General features: G+C 40.9%; 1 protein-coding gene across 5 annotated transcripts in view; it reads right to left on the reverse strand.

Annotated features, from left to right (window-relative positions):
- Window positions 1–19,328, reverse strand: part of LOC132098931 (transcription factor SOX-5-like) — a 219,239-nt gene that overhangs the window by 177,887 nt on the left and 22,024 nt on the right. For 3 of the 5 annotated variants that reach the window (XM_059505235.1, XM_059505233.1, XM_059505231.1), the window contains exon 3: window positions 1,756–1,816. The exons of the other annotated variants lie outside the window; for them this stretch is intronic. The gene's annotated coding sequence lies outside the window, so the exon portion shown is untranslated. The remainder of the gene's footprint in view (window positions 1–1,755; window positions 1,817–19,328) is intronic. 5 annotated transcript variants of the gene reach the window in all.

Genomic DNA, 19,328 nt, shown 5'->3' on the forward strand with positions numbered 1-19,328 from the left:
GAAGTAGAGGCAGAGGCAAGCGAGTGAAATTAAAGTTAGAATACAAGAGAAACAAGTAGTAGCACAACTAGCACGGGATGATGTACACCTTTTCTACATGTGGATACAAGCTGTCAAGCTCAGTGACAGTTGAACACTCCAACACTTAAAAATAGTGTCTGTGTGACAAGCTCAATTAAACCAAAGCCAAGACCGTCCTTATGGCTGCATTCATCTTTCTGTCAAGATCTTTATTTGATGCATTTTTCACTTCCTTTGCTGAAAGTTTCTCTTCTTGTATACAGTATTCTCTCTTTCCATCAATCTTGTCTTCTCCTCTGCCATTTCTCTTTTCTTCTTACTTTATTTTTTCACTGGCCTCCTCCTCACCTCTACTTCTCTTTCCTTTCTCCATTCCTTTATCTTCTCACCATCTCCATTCTTCCTCCTTTTGTGTAACGAAAACATCATGTTCTTCTCGTTCTCCACCCTTTTGTCTGTGTGATGTGAGTACAGCGCTCATGTTTAGGACTTTCCGTGAGCTAACAGCCACTTAACATTGTGAATTGTAGTCGGGATGCAGAAGCATAATATTTTATTCCCTTATTTTAAAAGTCTCTTTAAAATAATTACACTTTTTTATGTTGCATTCCCTCATTCTAAAAGTCGTATTTTTAAGTCTCTTAAGGATGCCTTTTTTTAAATACTGCTCCTACTACTACTAATAATAATGTACAAATATTGCAATTTATTATAACTTTTTAATACAATTTAAAATTGTATTTATTTCTGTAATAAAGATGAATTATCAGCAACCATAACTCCACTATTCAGTGTCACATGATGGTTTAGAAATTATTTTGATAATTATTTCTAATCTTCTGATTTTGTGTTCCGTTTCTTAATAATTTTGAAAAAAAGGAAACATGGAACAGTTTAAGTAAATGCAACACTTTGATTAGGACTTTATATAAAATGGTTCAAATAAAATATATAAAATGAATTAAATATAAAATGGTGTAAAGAGTGTTAAATCATAATGATGAATAATTTTTACCTATCAGGACGTCCCAAAAGGGAGGTTTTGTCAGATTCTGCTCTTTTCTGAGAACAGTTTTGTCCCCACAGCATAAGCTAAACCAAGAGATGTAAACCCAACACACAGACAGTCAAACAACGGTCTGTTAAAGGAATGAGAAGATCAGAAACTCGTGAAAAACAATGATGGCAAACACAAACATGGCTGGAATGTGGTGTTCGGAGTTCTTCAGGAAGCTTTACAATGCTGCTTATTGTGCTGAATTTAAGACGCAGATGTTGTTATTGATGTCATAATGAGATAAAAGCTTCCAAATGACTCTCTCGAAGGAATAAAAAGCTAAATATGATTGAAATAGACATCAAAATGTAAAACATTCCTGACCTTACAAAACAAGAGGTTGAAAGTACATCTCTGCCCCATATTCACAAACACGCACGCAGGGAATCTGCAGGGAGGTCTGTGAGCTGAAGTGACCTTTATCCAGGGCCAGGTCATAAAAAAAAAAGTGGAATAAAAAATAATACCTTAACCCTAAATATAACCCTCACATAAAACTTCTTGAATTTTTCATATTTTATACGTAAATTCCAATTGCCCTTAAACAGTGTTAAGCGTGCATGTATGTGTTTTGAGTTTTACTGTGGTGTCTGGACAGAAATCAGGCACAATGGCCTGTTCAGAAATAGCCAGCTGATATGCTGTTTGTGGTCGTGACCTGCGGTGGGTCTTTTTACCTGCTGGGATCTCCTCCCACCCTGTCTGAGTCCCTCTATAGAGGCTGTGGCTCTTCAGTCCCTGATAGAGAAAAGAACAGACAGACAGCGACTTGGATCAATACCAGCGCCTCCTCTTTGTTGCTGAAATCAAAACCTTTTGAGGTGAATATTCCTCTTTTTTTTTTTGAAAAACACGGTGACGTCAATAGATTCAGGTAACTGACTTGCTATGTGGAGGAGAATGCTTTAGAGAATGAAAGCAATGTCTTGATACACTTCTTTGGTCTGGTTTATGGATTTATTTTCTTTTAACGATGTGTGACCCTTAAAGAGTCCAAAATGCTACTTTGACCGATTCAAATCTACTCATAACACAGCCGAACAAGTATAAGGATTGATCTCTTTTTAGTTTCGTAAGCAGTATGTCAGTGAGAAATCCGCAGCCTGATTTTTTATTTATTATTTCTGGTAGGTTATAACTGTAAAAACTAAACAAAATATATTCTGATGTTCGACTCAGTAATTTACTATTTTTTTAAGAAATCAATACTTTTACTTAGCAAGGTTGCATTTAATATAAAATAAAGTGACACAAAGACATTTTATATGTTACAAAAGATTTCTATTTCAAAGAATCCTGTAAAAAAAAATAAAAAAAAAATCTCAGTTTCCACAAAAACATATAGAGCAACACAATTGTATTCAACATGGAAAATAATATGAAATGTGTCTTGAGAACCAAATCAGCATATTAGAATGATTTCTGAAGGATCATGTGACACTGAAGACTGGAGTTACAGCTACTGAAAATTCAACTTGGCCATCAGAAGAATACATTTCATTGTAATATATACCAAAAAAAAAAAAACACTGTAAAACGATTTACTATATTTTTTATCAAATAAATGCAGCATAACAAAAATAAAAATCAAATAAAAAATTATCGAGAGTATGCGTCAAGTTTGTAGAATAATAATAAAAATACATTAAAAAATCATGGAAAATTATAGGCAGGCAAATATAAACTATTTAGGGATTTAACGGAATTATGTATTTTATTAAATATGCTAAAAATCATTATCAAATCATTTCATATTTTCCAAATAAACAGCTTTGTGAATGACAACTGCAAAAATTATGTTATAGTACATTTATTAGAGGGTTTATCCCACTGCAGCAACCTGGAGAAATCTCTTGATCAAGGGCACAATGGTGATGTTCAAACCTATGACCTCTCAGTTACTGTACATGACCACCAGGCCACGCCAGCCCAAAACTCCCTGTGCTCTCCATGCTGAATCTCAACGTCTGCTCTATTTGATCAAGGCTGTGTGCAGGTGTCTCTAGTGTTTACCAGTAGAGAATAAGGCAGGTTGGACAAGAAGAAACATTTCAGTGGTGCTGAATCCCACCGACCGCTCCCCTCGCTTAAACTCATTTTAATTCCATCTCAGCATGGTAACAAACACTCGTTAAAGCAGATTAATTCCACAAGAGGATTACGCTCCATATTAGATAATGAAGGAGAGAGAGTGAGTGAAAGAAAGAGAAAATAATCATGTAAAGGGATAGATGGTGTGCATTTGATCCTGGGAAACAGAAAGCTAATCCAGGTGTAACATGTAGAGGAGGGTGTGAGAGAGAGAACATGCACAGTGGTATTAGGAACAGCTGGTGTCGGTTTTGCCTCTTTATCTTCATTGACATTGGGAGGATGACAACAACAACACTGACCCATAAAATGAGAAGTTGGACGACAGTTGCTGCTCTTGACACACTGCTTTTAGATGTGTGTGTATGAGAGGCTGTGACTCACAGCTTGCTCGGTGTTGCACTGTTAATGTGGTGGCGGTTCTGGCACATCTGGGCTATTTTCTCTAATATGTGTCTGAAGCTAGTGTGAAAAATCTCAGGGAGGAAAAGTGAGTGTAGGCCCCTGTGAGATCGGTTCCTCAGGTTAGAGGGCCATTTTTCAAATGCCAGCTGCTTATCTCGACTGTCACAGGCTAAACGTGTCTGTTTGTGACATTACAAGAACAAGTGCAAGTCTCCTGCGTTCAGCTCCACAGTCGATTCGGTATCCGCATTCTCATCGTTGTGAAGCGCTACACAAAGCTCTGTCATTTCAAAAGGGGAAAGTCCATCTCTAAATCAATTACAGCAGTTAGCTGAAAGCTAAGAGTGAAAGAATGCACAGAGTGATTTTGTACATACATGTGCATGAGCCAGGTCCATAACAGGTCTTAAATAAGTATGTTCACAATCTAATCAGTTTATAAAAAGTCCCAATGAAGTAAACGGAAAAAGATTTTCTTGGTCTGCATGTCAAAATGTTCACAATATAGCACAATGCTAATAAAAGAAGTCTTACGTGACGAGAAGGATCGAAGTAACAGGCAAAAATATAGGTACTGTATGCCGATCAGGGATTGCTTATTTAAAATTTTTACAATAAAGCAGTTTAAGAAACACTACCATTAAAAGGTTTGGGACTGGTAATATTTATGTTTTTGATAAAAGTCTCTTATGCGCACCAAGGCTGCATTTTTTTGACCAAAATATAGTAAAAACTAAAACATTATGAAATATTATAACTTAAAATAAATGTTTTCTATTTTAAGATGTAATTTATTCCCGTGAGGATAAAGCTGAATTTTCAGAATCGAGTCTTCAGTGTCACATGATCCTTCAGAAATCATTCTAATATGCTGATTTGGTGCTTCAGTTTCTTCTTATTATCAGTGTTAAAAAGGTTGTGCTGCTAAAAGGAACACTCCGACTTTTTGGGACTTTAGCTTATTCACAGTATCCCCCAGAGTTAGATAAGTCCATACATACCTTTTTCATTTCTGTGCGTTCTGTAAGTGTTATTTGACGCACCCACCGCTAGCCTAGCTTAGCACAAAGACTGGATGTAAATGGATACTGGTAGCATAGTAATCCCAATAAGTGACAAAATAATGCAAACATTTTCCTATTTACATGTGGTGATCTGTATGGTCACAGAGTGTACAAATAACAAGGCTATATGAGTCAGAGACCATTTTTAATCGTATAAATACTGGGAACTATATTCTCACTAGGCGTAGGAGCACAGCTAACGTTACTTGGGCGGAGTGGCTACTTGGGCGGAGTGATTAGCGCAGCACCCGAGACGCACCGTGGTGAGGAAAAGAGAGTTCGCTCAGAGTTGGAGTAATAAAGTCAGCAATTACTAGATAGTAGATTTATAGTGTACAATCATGGGTGTTCGCTGTATTGTAAAGAACTGCGACAATAAACAGGGGAGACCAGGTAAATACTATGAGGTTTCATAGAATTCCAACCTGTAACTGTCAAAGGACATGTTTTTTTTGTTGATACGTGTATTAATGTTTTTGTTATAAATTAATGTAAATTTGAGTTCTTTCAATTTAAAACAGTTGTGATGTTTAAAAGTCTATATTTATAATGTATGCCCTTTGAGGTCTTTAAAGTCAGGGGTTCTTTAAGATTTACGTCGAAAACGTGATGTGTCACATGACCCAGTTTAGTTTGGAGCGGGTCTGAGTCATCTTTGGGTCAGAACGAATATGAATGCAGAGAAACGACACGTAGCCTTGTCTGAGAAGGAATTGCTTGATCTGCATGGTTTGAGAGGCGCACACGGTAATTTGCCTTTATAATGTTTATAGTGTTGTTTTATATTACTTTTACGTGTAATGTGATGTGCTATTCATGATGTCGTATTTCTGTTGCAACATTCACGTGTATTTCAACGGACATTGGCTCGTGGCCTTTATGAAGGACTAAGAAATGCATAGTTTGATTATATGTTTTTTATTTCTTGTAGTTTTCACGGTGTCTACGGTGTTTACTGAAGAGAGAGATACAAAATAAACTACAAAGACATCTGTATGAAGCGTGGCCTTTATTTCATCAGACCAATGCAGCTATAGTGAAAACGTGACGCCATTACAGTCGACAGCTTAAAGAGTGGAACGGCATCGGCTGGATGAGAAGAGGTAACGAGATCGAGGGTGCATCGCGTATAGAAGAGACGTCTGATAAGAAGAGAAAGCACGATCGCGGGACTATCGCGTGGAGAGAGAATGAGTCAGAGACGAGGCTTGCCTGCACGCAGTTATCACTGTCAGGGAAGTACTGTGACCCGACCAGTAGAGGGCGACATTTAACCGCGTGACTACAGCTTCGCGAGTATCCTTTCTACAGGCTTCAGAGAAGAGTGTTTGTTTACTTCATCACTGTTACAAGCAGAAGAGTGCTGCTCTGCAATTAACTGCAGGTTAGACTGTGCTGTTTTTTACATCTTTATGGACATCAAGAGAAGAAGAAAAAAGTAAAGGAAAATTATTTGTAATTATATTGTTTGATTTTACAGCCTAATTGGTGTATGCTTTATAATTGACTTAGTGGTGAATAATTACAAGTTTTTTTTTGATCTGAAAGTAGTAGTTAAGTAACACTAGTACTTTGCTAAAACTTTTGCAATGTCAGTTCGTGGAGAAAAATCACAATATGATGAATCAAGTGAACAAACTGAGTCCCTTCATGCAGAGTTGACTAGCTTAACTGAACAGTTACAATTTCAAACTGATGATGCTGAAAGGGAAAGATTAGAGTCACTCATAGCTGATATTCATGCTAAAATACTTCAAATAGCAAAACCTACTGCTTCCACTTCAAAAAGAGATGAACCCAGGAAATCTTCACGAGAGAGAAAATTAACTCCAAAAATGCAAGAGCTTAAGCAGCAAGAAGTTTCTCAGAAGGAGAGTAAATTCTTCAAGTTGTATGAAAGCTGGAAAGAACAAGTAAGAACTACCCGTACCAAACTTAAGGATGAGTGCTCTGACCAAGACTTGGGTGACATGATGGACAGTGTTGAAGGGCTCGAAACTCAAGTAAAAAATGTGTACGAGCTTATACGATCTCAATCAGTACCTTCAACTGAGATTAGAAGAAAAATTGATTCCTGTACAGCAGTAACTACAGATTTGATGGGGCTGATGAAAGTACGTATGAGTGAAGTGGGACAGGAGGAATTTGATGCTAGTGCAGAAGATGCAAGAATTCATATGGTGCTTGACAAAGAGTATGCTAAGTCAATATTTTCAGCTACAAGCTCCAAGTCTACAATTCGTAGTCACCGTTCAAGCTGCTCATCAGAACAGCAAAGCATCTCCGCAAAAAGAGCAGAGTTTGCCGCTCAGTTGGCTGCAAAGCAGGCAGAAATAAAGATGGAGGAGGCTATTGCTGCGCAAAGACAAGAACTTAAAAGATTGGAAAATGAGCGTGATCAAGTAATAGCTGCAAAGCTCAAAGCATATTCTGAAGCTGACTCAGGTGAATCTAATAACGAAGGTAGAATAGCACGCAGTGAGGTAGCTAATTGTCCTCCAGTATCTTTCAAGGAAATGAAAGAGGAACAAATAATCCATTCCGATAGGGAAGCTTCAGTAGTACAAGCCCTACATGACACAATGGTTCTCAGCAGACTTCCTGCACCTGAGCCCTCAGTTTTCTCAGGGGACCCACTTAAGTTCTTAGAGTGGAGAACAAGTTTCAAGGCATTGATAGAACAGCGATGCACAAATTCAGCTGATAAGTTGTTCTATCTACAAAAATATGTCAGTGGTGAGGCACGATCTGTATTGGAAGGAAGCTTCTACAGAAAGGACGATAAAGCCTGTGATCAAGCATGGGAAGCTTTGAATTCTCGGTACGGCCATTCATTTGTAGTTCAGCATGCTTTTAGAGAAAAACTGAATAACTGGCCAAGGATTGGTTCAAGAGAATCAGTTAAACTGAGAGAGTTAAGTGACTTTCTGACTGCTTGCAGCAATGCCATGCCACATATCAAAGGGCTTCAGGTGTTAAATGACTGTGAAGAGAATCGAAAAATGCTACAAAAACTCCCTGATTGGGTGACATCTCGTTGGAATCGCCATGTTACAGTGCAGTTGAGACAAACCGAGGAATACCCTAATTTCAAGGAGTTTGCTGAATTTCTGGCACAAGAAGCAGAAATAGCCTGCAACCCTGTAACATCCTTTCATGCCTTGAAGCTCTCTGAAGAACGGCCATCTAGAGAAGTTAAGCGTTCAAAGGCTAATGCATTCATCACAAATGTGAACGCATCAGACAAACCAAGTACAGTGCCGAAAACATACAGTGTTAAGAGAAGCAACTCAGTGGTTCCAAACAGACCCAATAAAGTAAGCGCAGCACCTTTATGTTCATACCCAATCACTTGCAGGTGTTGTGGGGAAAGTCACTCCATACACAAATGTCAAACGTTTGCCAGTAAGTCGGTGGAGGACAAGAGAAAGTTCATATTTGACAATAACCTGTGCTTTGGATGTCTTAGGAAAGGACATAATTCAAAGGATTGCAAGAGTAAAGCTACTTGTAGTATATGCAGGAAACATCATCCAACACCACTTCATGAAGACCGTCCGTCTTCTGCAGCACTTTCTCACGTTATGCAAACAGAAGAAAACACATATTCCCTTTCCTGTTGTGTAGACAGTAGTAATGGTGGGAGCACATCAATGATAGTGCCTGTATGGATTTCTTCAATTGACAATCCTAAAAGAGAGACCTTAGTTTATGCCCTACAAGATACCCAGAGTAGCAACACCTTTGTAGACCAAGAGGTATGTGAGAAGATGGGGGTAGTTTCAGAGCCTGTCAAGTTAAAGCTTACTACAATGATGGGAAAGGATTCTGTCGTTCAAAGTGAAAGAGTTAGTGGGCTCAGAGTTAGAGGGTTTTCCTCTCATGGCCTAATTAATTTGCCACCTTCCTATACCAGAGATTTCATCCCACTTGAACGTTCCCACATTCCTACCTCTGAAACCGCAAGAAGGTGGATGCATCTGAATAAAATAGCACAGGAAATACCAGAGCTGTTGGATTGTAAGGTTGGACTTCTGATTGGTTACGACTGCTCGAGAGCTTTAGCACCTCGACAAGTCATCACAGGAGGTGATAATGAGCCGTATGCCATCAGGACTGACTTGGGTTGGAGTATTGTTGGTAGTTCACCACAGGTTGTAAAGTTGACAGAAGTCACTGGTCTGCGTCATCGTGTATCTGTTAAGGAACTTCCAATACTGACTCCTGTTGCTGTCATCAGAGCCCTTGAATCAGACTTTAAAGATACAAACCCAAAGGAAAAGAGCATATCGCAAGACGATATACAGTTCATGCAACTACTGAATGAAAAAATTCATCAGAATACAGAGGGACACCTGGAGATGCCACTTCCCTTCAAGACACGCCCACAATTACCAGAAAATAAGCGGCTGGCTCTTGTGCGGCTGAAACGTTTGAAAGGAAAATTTGAGAAAAACCCCAAATTCAAGAGTGACTATGTTAAGTTTATGGAAAGTGTCTTTAATGATGGTGATGCGGAGAGAGCTGAACATCAACCCAAGGCAGGAAACGTCTGGTATATTCCTCACCAAGGGGTGTACCACCCTAGAAAGCCAGAGAAGATTAGAGTTGTGTTTGACTGCTCTGCCAAGTATGATGGCACTGCTTTAAATGATCACTTGCTAACTGGACCTGATCTCACTAATGGGCTTACAGGGGTACTCTGCAGGTTTCGCAAACACCCAGTCACAGTTATTTGTGATGTAGAAAGGATGTTCCACAGATTCCATGTGAGCCAGGAAGACAGAGATTACTTGCGGTTCCTGTGGTGGGAAAATGGCGATACAAATTTAGAGCCAAAGGAGTATCGCATGAAAGTCCATCTTTTCGGGGCAGCATCCTCACCTGGCTGCGCAAATTATGGAATGAAGTACCTTGCATGTCAAAATGAAAGAGAGTATCCTGCAGCAGCCAGTTTCATCAAAAAGAATTTCTATGTTGATGATGGGCTCATTAGTGTAAAAAATGTGGACGCAGCTATCAAACTAATCCAGGAAGCCCGAAATGTGTGTGCAAAAGGAAAATTGCGTTTACACAAGTTCATGTCCAACAACAGAACGGTTTTGGAGGCAATTCCTGTCAGCGAAAGAGCCAGCGAAGTTCAGGATGTGGACCTTGGTTCTGACGAACTCCCAGTTCAGACTGTGCTGGGGGTAAAGTGGAGTATAAATAGTGACACCTTTTCCTTTAAAGTTGCCCTGGATGAAAAACCAGCAACACGGCGAGGAATTCTCTCCACTGTGGCTTCTGTGTTTGATCCACTAGGTTTCCTGGCTCCTTTCCTTCTATTAGGTAAAAGGGTACTGCAGGAGATGTGCCAAAAGGGCATTGGATGGGATGAACCTCTGCCTGAAGAGTTAATGCCACAATGGACAAGCTGGCTGAACGAGCTGAAGAACCTGCAAAATCTCCAGATTATGAGATGTTTTGCTCCTGAACATCTAGGGACAGTTCAGAGGATCGAACTCCATCACTTTTCAGATGTGAGTAGTCATGGCTATGGTCAGTGCTCATATATCCGAGTGTTAAGTGAGGACAAAGTGCACTGCTCCTTTGTTATTGGCAAGGCAAGGGTTGCACCCACAAAAGTCGTGACCATACCAAGGCTTGAGTTGACCGCTGCTGTGATCTCTTCAGCAGTTAGTAGCATGTTGAAGGAGGAGCTGGAGCTCAGAATTGATCAAGAATATTTCTGGACAGACTCGAATGTAGTCTTAGGCTACATTAACAATGAAGCACGTAGGTTTCACGTGTTTGTGGCAAATCGAGTTCAAAGAATTCGTGAAAAAACTGACCCTGCACAGTGGCACTATATAAACACAGATCAAAACCCAGCGGATCATGCCTCCAGGGGCCTCAAGGTGTCAGATCTGATTCACTCAAATTGGCTAACAGGACCCAAGTTTCTTTGGGAAAAGGATATTATCACACCAAAGACAACTCCAGAGCTGCTTGTTGGTGATCCTGAAATCAGAACCACGCAAGTACTACGAACAAAGGTAGTAGAAGATGAGAATTTTTTGGAGAGGTTTCAGCGGTTTTCCAAATGGCACACAGCATTGAAAGTTGTTGCTCGTATTCAGCAATTAGCAAGATACAAAACCGCTAAACCCATAAATGTTGAAGACATGAGAAAGGCCAGTATCGTGCTTGTAAGATTGGCACAAAAGGATGCCTTCAAAGATGAGATGGAAAAACTGAGTCATGGCAAATTGCCACATTGTCATCCATTGTTCCAACTTGACCCAGTACTGCATGATGGTGTTCTGAGGGTGGGAGGGCGATTGATGAAAGCTTCCTTACCTCTTGACTCAAAACACCCAGCAATCCTCCCGAGAGATAGTTTGGTTACACGTCTTATCTTGGATTACTGCCATGAAAAAACTCAGCACCAAGGCAGAGGACAGACCCTCAATGAATTGAGAGCGAACGGTTATCACCTGTTTCTCCTCAAGAGCAATCCACATAGAGATGCTGGAAGATCTCACAACTGATGCCTTCATAAATGCCTTGCGGTGTTTTATAGCTATCCGTGGAGCTGTAAGAGAGATCAGATTGGATCAAGGGACAAATTTTGTTGGGGCGAAAAATGAGCTTACAAAAGCTTTGAAAGAATTGGACAAGGACAGATTGACTGCTTATCTATCCCAGAAGCAATGTGACTTCATAATGAACGTACCTGATGCCAGTCACATGGGAGGGGTTTGGGAAAGGCAGATCAGAACAGTTAGGAGCGTTCTAAGCTGGGTTCTTTCGCAGAGCTCTGGAAGATTGGATGATGCTTCCTTGAGAACTTTCTTCTATGAAGCCATGTCGATCATTAATAGCCGCCCACTCACCACAGATACAATCAATGATCCCAAGGGTCTAGAGCCACTTACCCCAAACCATTTACTCACCATGAAAACCTCTGTTCCTCTGCCTCCACCAGGGAAATTTGTGCAAGAAGACCTGTACGGAAGAAAAAGGTGGCGCAGAGTACAATATCTGACAGAGCAATTTTGGAGCAGATGGAGGAAGGAATTTCTAACAAACATCACTCTCAGACAACGGTGGCATACTCCAAGACGCAATGTGAAGATTGGGGATATCGTCATTGTTAAGGAGGAAGGGGTTCCACGCAATGAATGGAAACTTGGAAGAGTGCCTGATGTTTGTGAAGATGAAGATGGCCTGGTGCGAAAAACCACAATACAAATAGGAAATAGAAAGTTAGGGAAAGAGGGTCAGCGACTTACTAATCCATCCATTCTTGAACGTCCTATTCACAAATTAGTGGTACTTGTAGAAAACAATTAAACCTTATGCAATGGAACTAATCTCTTTACTCCTCTATACAAGTTGAGAGTTTAAAGTATTAAGAGTTTAAATATTTGACTTGATGCCAAGAGTCAGAGAACATTCTATTTAGTTCTGAAATTTTGGTTTGTAAAATTACTAAATTTATTCAAACTTTGCAAGTTTACAAGTTCATCATAAATGATAGTAATTTGATGGGAGTGTAACTGTCAAAGGACATGTTTTTTTTGTTGATACGTGTATTAATGTTTTTGTTATAAATTAATGTAAATTTGAGTTCTTTCAATTTAAAACAGTTGTGATGTTTAAAAGTCTATATTTATAATGTATGCCCTTTGAGGTCTTTAAAGTCAGGGGTTCTTTAAGATTTACGTCGAAAACGTGATGTGTCACATGACCCAGTTTAGTTTGGAGCGGGTCTGAGTCATCTTTGGGTCAGAACGAATATGAATGCAGAGAAACGACACGTAGCCTTGTCTGAGAAGGAATTGCTTGATCTGCATGGTTTGAGAGGCGCACACGGTAATTTGCCTTTATAATGTTTATAGTGTTGTTTTATATTACTTTTACGTGTAATGTGATGTGCTATTCATGATGTCGTATTTCTGTTGCAACATTCACGTGTATTTCAACGGACATTGGCTCGTGGCCTTTATGAAGGACTAAGAAACGCATAGTTTGATTATATGTTTTTTATTTCTTGTAGTTTTCACAGTGTCTACGGTGTTTACTGAAGAGAGAGATACAAAATAAACTACAAAGACATCTGTATGAAGCGTGGCCTTTATTTCATCAGACCAATGCAGCTATACAACCAAAAACGCTCATAAATGACATAGATCCAAACACACCTGTAAACACCATCACGAAGTATTTTGTTTGCTCTGAACATTTAACTGTAGACAACTATTTTGAAAAAAATGCAAGTTGCCACACGGACCATGAAACGTGTGCTACAGGATTCAGCCATCCCATCGAAAATAAAGGCAGGACAAATTGGATCACCTGTTGCTGCGGTAAGTGTTCCGTTATGTTTTGAGATGACTAACATTAGCCATACTGTAACAGTGCCATGCTAGTAATATAACCTTAATATAACCTTGATTTGTATTGTTAAAAGCGCTATACAAATAAACTTGAACTTAGTAGTGACACTATTACGTGAATAGGGGCTCCGTGTATCCCCTTTATTGTTATTATTGAGACACACTGTATGCAATGGCTATACTACAATTTCATTGAACTATGAATGATCATTATAACAAAATCACTTACTTGGTGGACAGCTCACTCGGCATGGGGCGTTTCTTCCAGTTGATCTTGTCACAATGGGGAAAAAAAAAGACAACTGCCGGGTGTATTAGGGCAGAGAAATCTTCCGTGGTAGTGACGCAAATACTTTGATTGTCATCAAGCCTTGACATTGATGGTAATACCCGGTCCCATTCATTACAACAAAGGCACTTGGTTTCTGTCGGCATAGGTTGTCATGTTCCACATTTACACCACCAGTCCGTGTTCGTTCTGATTCTCCCTTCGTCTTACAGCTTCCAAAGTTTGTAACTTCTCGTCTGTGTATTCTGGCTCAAAACTATATGGTTCTGGATCTTGGTTTGATACACAGTAAAATTCCTCTGAGTCTGACAATTCCTCAAAGTCAGCCATGATCACGAGTCACGTCTAGCTAGTTAGTCACATTTGTTTTGTTTACGGAACTATCAACAGGGCGTCTCGTGTGCTGCGCTAATCACTCCGCCCAAGTAACGTTAGCTGTGCTCCTACGCATAGTGAGAATATAGTTCCCAGTATTTATACGATTAAAAATGGTTTCTGTCTCATATAGCCTTGTTATTTGTACACTCTGTGACTATACAGATCACAACATGTAAATAGGAAAATGTTTGCATTATTTTGTCACTTATTGGGAAAAATAGGGCAAGAATGAGCTTGAATGAAAAATATGGATGTTAACTGTCAGAATAAAGCCGTCCATGTTGCGTCACAGTGTCTGGGTTGTGTTCCCTGGGTTTCCACTAGGTCTCCTCCTTTCCCACGGTGTCTGTCACCTTATCACTTCCTGTTCCCTTATTTGGTCACCTTCCTCCTGTTTAGTAATTGATTGTTCCCCACCTGTCTCCTGTTCCCTCATTATCCTTCTGTGTATTTATACCCGGTCTGTCTGAGTCTGTGTTACGGAGTTCTTGTTTAATGTCCTATGATTATTCATGTCCGTCGCTTCTTGCCTTGCCTTGCCTTGCCTTGTCTTCGTGTCTTGTTTATGTTGGATTTGGATATTCTGGTTTTGACCCTGCCTGGACTGTTTACCCCTTTGGATTACCCTTTAAATAAATGACTTCACTGCAATTGGTTCCCTCTCCTGTGTTTCCTGTAACGCCGATCGTGACAGAAGGACTCCGTCACACAGGGAACCAGCGGTATGTCGTTTTTCCGTTCCCCAGCCAAGATGGCGGAGCGGCGAACCAAGTACCTTCGGTTGATCGCCCTCCGCCAAGAGGGCAATGAGGTGGGTGCCCTGGCACAGGTGTTCTGGTCCCTGGCCGAGGGCATGGGATACAATGACGCAGCCCTTAAAGACTATTTTAATGGCGGGCTGGATGATCCAGTGTCTCAGGAGAAGATGGCGCAGTTAGAGACACTGGAATTCTGGGAATTTGTGCGCTACCTGCAGCATCGGCTTCGGTGGGATGCCCCAGCCACTTCTGTCTCTTCCGGCGGGGTGGTAGTCAGCCCAGCACCACTGCCCAGGATGGCAACCAGCCAAGCGCCACAACCCAAGATGGCCGCCAGTCCAGCACCACTGGCCAGGATGGCTACCAGCCAAGCGCCACAGCACAAGATGGCCGCTAACCCAGCGCCAATGCCCAAATTGGCCACCGTTCCAGCGCCACAGCCCAAGATGGTCGCTAACCCAGCGCCACAGCACAAGATGGCCGCTAACCCAGCACCAATGCCCAAATTGGCCACCGGTCCAGCGCCACAGCCCAAGATGGCCGCCAGCCCAGCACCACAGTACAAGATGGCCGCCTGTCCAGAGTCATGGCCCAAGATGGCTGCTTGCCCAGCGCCGCTGCACAGGATGAGAGTCTCAGCCGACCCTCCAGAGTCGAGTCAGGTTCCAGTGGACCCTCCAGAGTCGAGTCCGGTGCCGGTGGACCCTCCAGAGTCGAGTCCGGTGCCGGTGGACCCTCCAGAGTCGAGTCCGGTGCCGGTGGACCCTCCAGAGTCGAGTCCGGTGCCGGTGGACCCTCCAGAGTCGAGTCCGGTGCCAGTGGACCCTCCAGAGTCGAGTCCGGTGCCAGTGGACCCTCCAGAGTCGAGTCCGGTGTCAGTGGACCCTCCAGAGTCGAGTCAGGTGCCAGTGGACCCTCCAGAGTCGAGTCAGGTGCCAGTGGACCCTCCAGAGTCGAGTCAGGTGCCAGTGGACTCTCCTGAGTCGAGTCAGGTGCCAATCACCGCTGATCCTCCAGAGTCAGGGCTAGTCACCGCTGATCCTCCAGAGTCAGGGCTAGTCACCGCTGATCCTCCAGAGTCCAAAAAGATCCGGTTACATCGAATGATTCGTTCACGAACCGGATATTACAAACTGCTTTGTTTTGAACTTTCTTACAACAGACACGGAAGAGAAGACAATGCTGAATAAAGTCGTAGTTTTTGCTATTTTTGGACCAAAATGTATTTTCGATGCTTCAAAAAATTCTAACTGACCCTCTGATGTCACATGGACTACTTTGATAATGTTTTTCTTACCTTTCTGGACATGGACAGTATACCGTACACACAGTTACAATGGAGGGACTGAGAGCTCAGACTAAATCTAAAATATCTTAAACTGTGTTCCAAAAATAAACGGAGGTCTTACGGGTTTGAAACAACATGAGGGTAAGTTATTAATTACATAATTTTGCATATTGGGCGAACTAACCCTTTAATCTGATTTTTTTTACAGAAAAAGTTACAGTCAAAGGAATTGTGATTTGTCTTTTAGGTTAATTATTTGAAATGGTAAAAACAATATGTTCAAACTTTTGACTAACGTTACTTTCTTTAATAACTACATAACACAATACTTGTACTTTTACTTTCAGTACTTGAGAAGAAAATTTTCAAATAGACTACTTGCAATCCTTAAGTACAAAAAATGTTGAATACTTTAGTACTTCTACTTAAGTGTGGTGCTTAAAGAGCACTTCAACTTCTACTCAAGTCATTTTTTTGATAGAGCACTTGTACTTTTACTCAAGTCTGGGTCTACAGTACTTTATACATCTCTGGTCACCGCTGATCCTCCAGAGTCAGGGTTAGTCACCGCTGATCCTCCAGAGTCAGGGCTAGTCACCGCTGATCCTCCAGAGTAAGGGCTAGTCACCGCCAGAGATGTATAGTAACGAAGTAGAACTACTTCACTACTGTACTTAAGTACTAAAAGGCAGTATCTGTACTTTACTAGAGTATTATTTTTTTCTCCTACTTCCACTTTTACTTCAATACATATTTTCGATGAGTTTAATACTTTTACTTCGATATTTTTTTTATGTGCTGCAGCGTTACTCGTTACAATTATAAAAATGTTACGAATCATTCCATTACAAACCCACATTACCACTGCCAGAACTGTAGATGGCAGGATTGATGAAGCTGGCACATCATTGAGCGAATCAAGCGATTAAGAAGACTGCGCGTGCTGACTGAACTGCTGTGAAGAGAGATGAACACCGAGCCGAGCCAGATAATGACTCGTTCACGAGTCAAGAACCGGTTGCATCGGTTTTCGAATCACCAGTAGTTCTTTCTGACAGTTCGATTCAATAAACCGGTTGAAGAAAACAGTTCACCGGTTCTTTTGCGCTCGAGGTAATGGCGTCATTGTCGTTGACTGCAAGCCTTCGGTTTACCTGGGCTCATAACATTAGCACAGAATCAGTTCAGAATCAATCACCAAAAGAATCAGTTCGGTTCAGACGCTCTGTGTGTCGGTTTGCTTCACGCTGAATCACACATGCACAGTATCATCAGCTCCTCGGTTCTCGAATCGGACGCGTCTGACAGAAACGGTTCTTGACTCGTGAACGAGTCAGTGTGTTGTTCGTTATCTGGCTCGGCTCGGTGTTCATCTTCAGTTCTCTCTTCACATCAGTTCAGTCAGTGTACTGTTTGAGTTAATGAATTACTCCGGGATATTGGTTTGTTTCAACTCAGAGGGAGTGTCAGCCACATTAAAAAAGTTAACAGCTTAAGTCATTTGTGGATTAATGCGTATTGGAGACGCGAACCGTTTAAAACGATTCAGTTCGATTTGGTGAACTGTTTCAAAAAGATCCGGTTACATCGAATGATTCGTTCACGAACCGGATATTACAAACTGCTTTGTTTTGAACTTTCTTACAACAGACACGGAAGAGAAGACAATGCTGAATAAAGTCGTAGTTTTTGCTATTTTTGGACCAAAATGTATTTTTGATGCTTCAAAAAATTCTAACTGACCCTCTGATGTCACATGGACTACTTTGATAATGTTTTTCTTACCTTTCTGGACATGGACAGTATACCGTACACACAGTTACAATGGAGGGACTGAGAGCTCAGACTAAATCTAAAATATCTTAAACTGTGTTCCAAAAATAAACGGAGGTCTTACGGGTTTGAAACAACATGAGGGTAAGTTATTAATGACATAATTTTGCAAATTGGGCGAACTAACCCTTTAATCTGTTTTTTGTTTACAAAAAGTTACAGTCAAAGGAATTGTGATTGTCCTTTAGGTTAATCATTTGAAATAGTAAAAACAATATGTTCAAACTTTTGAGTACTTTCTTTAATAACTACAACCCGAATTCCGGAAAAGTTGGGACGTTTTTTAAATTTTAATAAAATGAAAACTAAAAGACTTTCAAATCACATGAGCCAATATTTTATTCACAATAGAACATAGATAACATAGCAAATGTTTAAACTGAGAAATTTTACACTTTTATGCACAAAATGAGCTCATTTCAATTTTGATTTCTGCTACAGGTCTCAAAATAGTTGGGACGGGGCATGTTTACCATGGTGTAGCATCTCCTTTTCTTTTCAAAACAGTTTGAAGACATCTGGGCATTGAGGCTATGAGTTGCTGGAGCTTTGCTGTTGGAATTTGGTCCCATTCTTGCCTTATATAGATTTCCAGCTGCTGAAGAGTTTGTGGTCTTCTTTGACGTATTTTTCGTTTAATGATGCGCCAAATGTTCTCTATAGGTGAAAGATCTGGACTGCAGGCAGGCCAGGTTAGCACCCGGACTCTTCTACGACGAAGCCATGCTGTTGTTATAGCTGCAGTATGTGGTTTTGTATTGTCCTGCTGAAATAAACAAGGCCTTCCCTGAAATAGACGTTGTTTGGAGGGAAGCATTTGTTGCTCTAAAACCTTTATATACCTTTCAGCATTCACAGAGCCTTCCAAAACATGCAAGCTGCCCATACCGTATGCACTTATGCACCCCCATACCATCAGAGATGCTGGCTTTTGAACTGAACGCTGATAACATGCTGGAAGGTCTCCCTCCTCTTTAGCCCGGAGGACACGGCGTCCGTGATTTCCAACAAGAATGTCACATTTGGACTCGTCTGACCATAAAACACTATTCCACTTTGAAATAGTCCATTTTAAATGAGCCTTGGCCCACAGGACACGACGGCGCTTCTGGACCATGTTCACATATGGCTTCCGTTTTGCATGATAGAGCTTTAGTTGGCATCTGCTGATGGCACGGCGGATTGTGTTTACCGACAGTGGTTTCTGAAAGTATTCCTGGGCCCATTTAGTAATGTCATTGACACAATCATGCCGATGAGTGATGATGCAGTGTCGTCTGAGAGCCCGAAGACCACGGGCATCCAATAAAGGTCTCCGGCCTTGTCCCTTACGCACAGAGATTTCTCCAGTTTCTCTGAATCTTTTGATGATGTTATGCACTGTAGATGATGAGATTTGCAAAGCCTTTGCAATTTGACGTTGAGGAACATTGTTTTTAAAGTTTTCCACAATTTTTTTACGCAGTCTTTCACAGATTGGAGAGCCTCTGCCCATCTTTACTTCTGAGAGACTCTGCTTCTCTAAGACAAAGCTTTTATAGCTAATCATGTTACAGACCTGATATCAATTAACTTAATTAATCACTAGATGTTCTCCCAGCTGAATCTTTTCAAAACTGCTTGCTTTTTTAGCCATTTGTTGCCCCCGTGCCAACTTTTTTGAGACCTGTAGCAGGCATTAAATTTTAAATGAGCTAATAAAGTGGATAAAAGTGTAAAATTTCTCAGTTTAAACATTTGCTACGTTATCTATGTTCTAT

The sequence above is a fragment of the Carassius carassius genome, chromosome 22, assembly GCF_963082965.1.
Source record: "Carassius carassius chromosome 22, fCarCar2.1, whole genome shotgun sequence".
Classification (NCBI taxonomy): domain Eukaryota; kingdom Metazoa; phylum Chordata; class Actinopteri; order Cypriniformes; family Cyprinidae; genus Carassius; species Carassius carassius.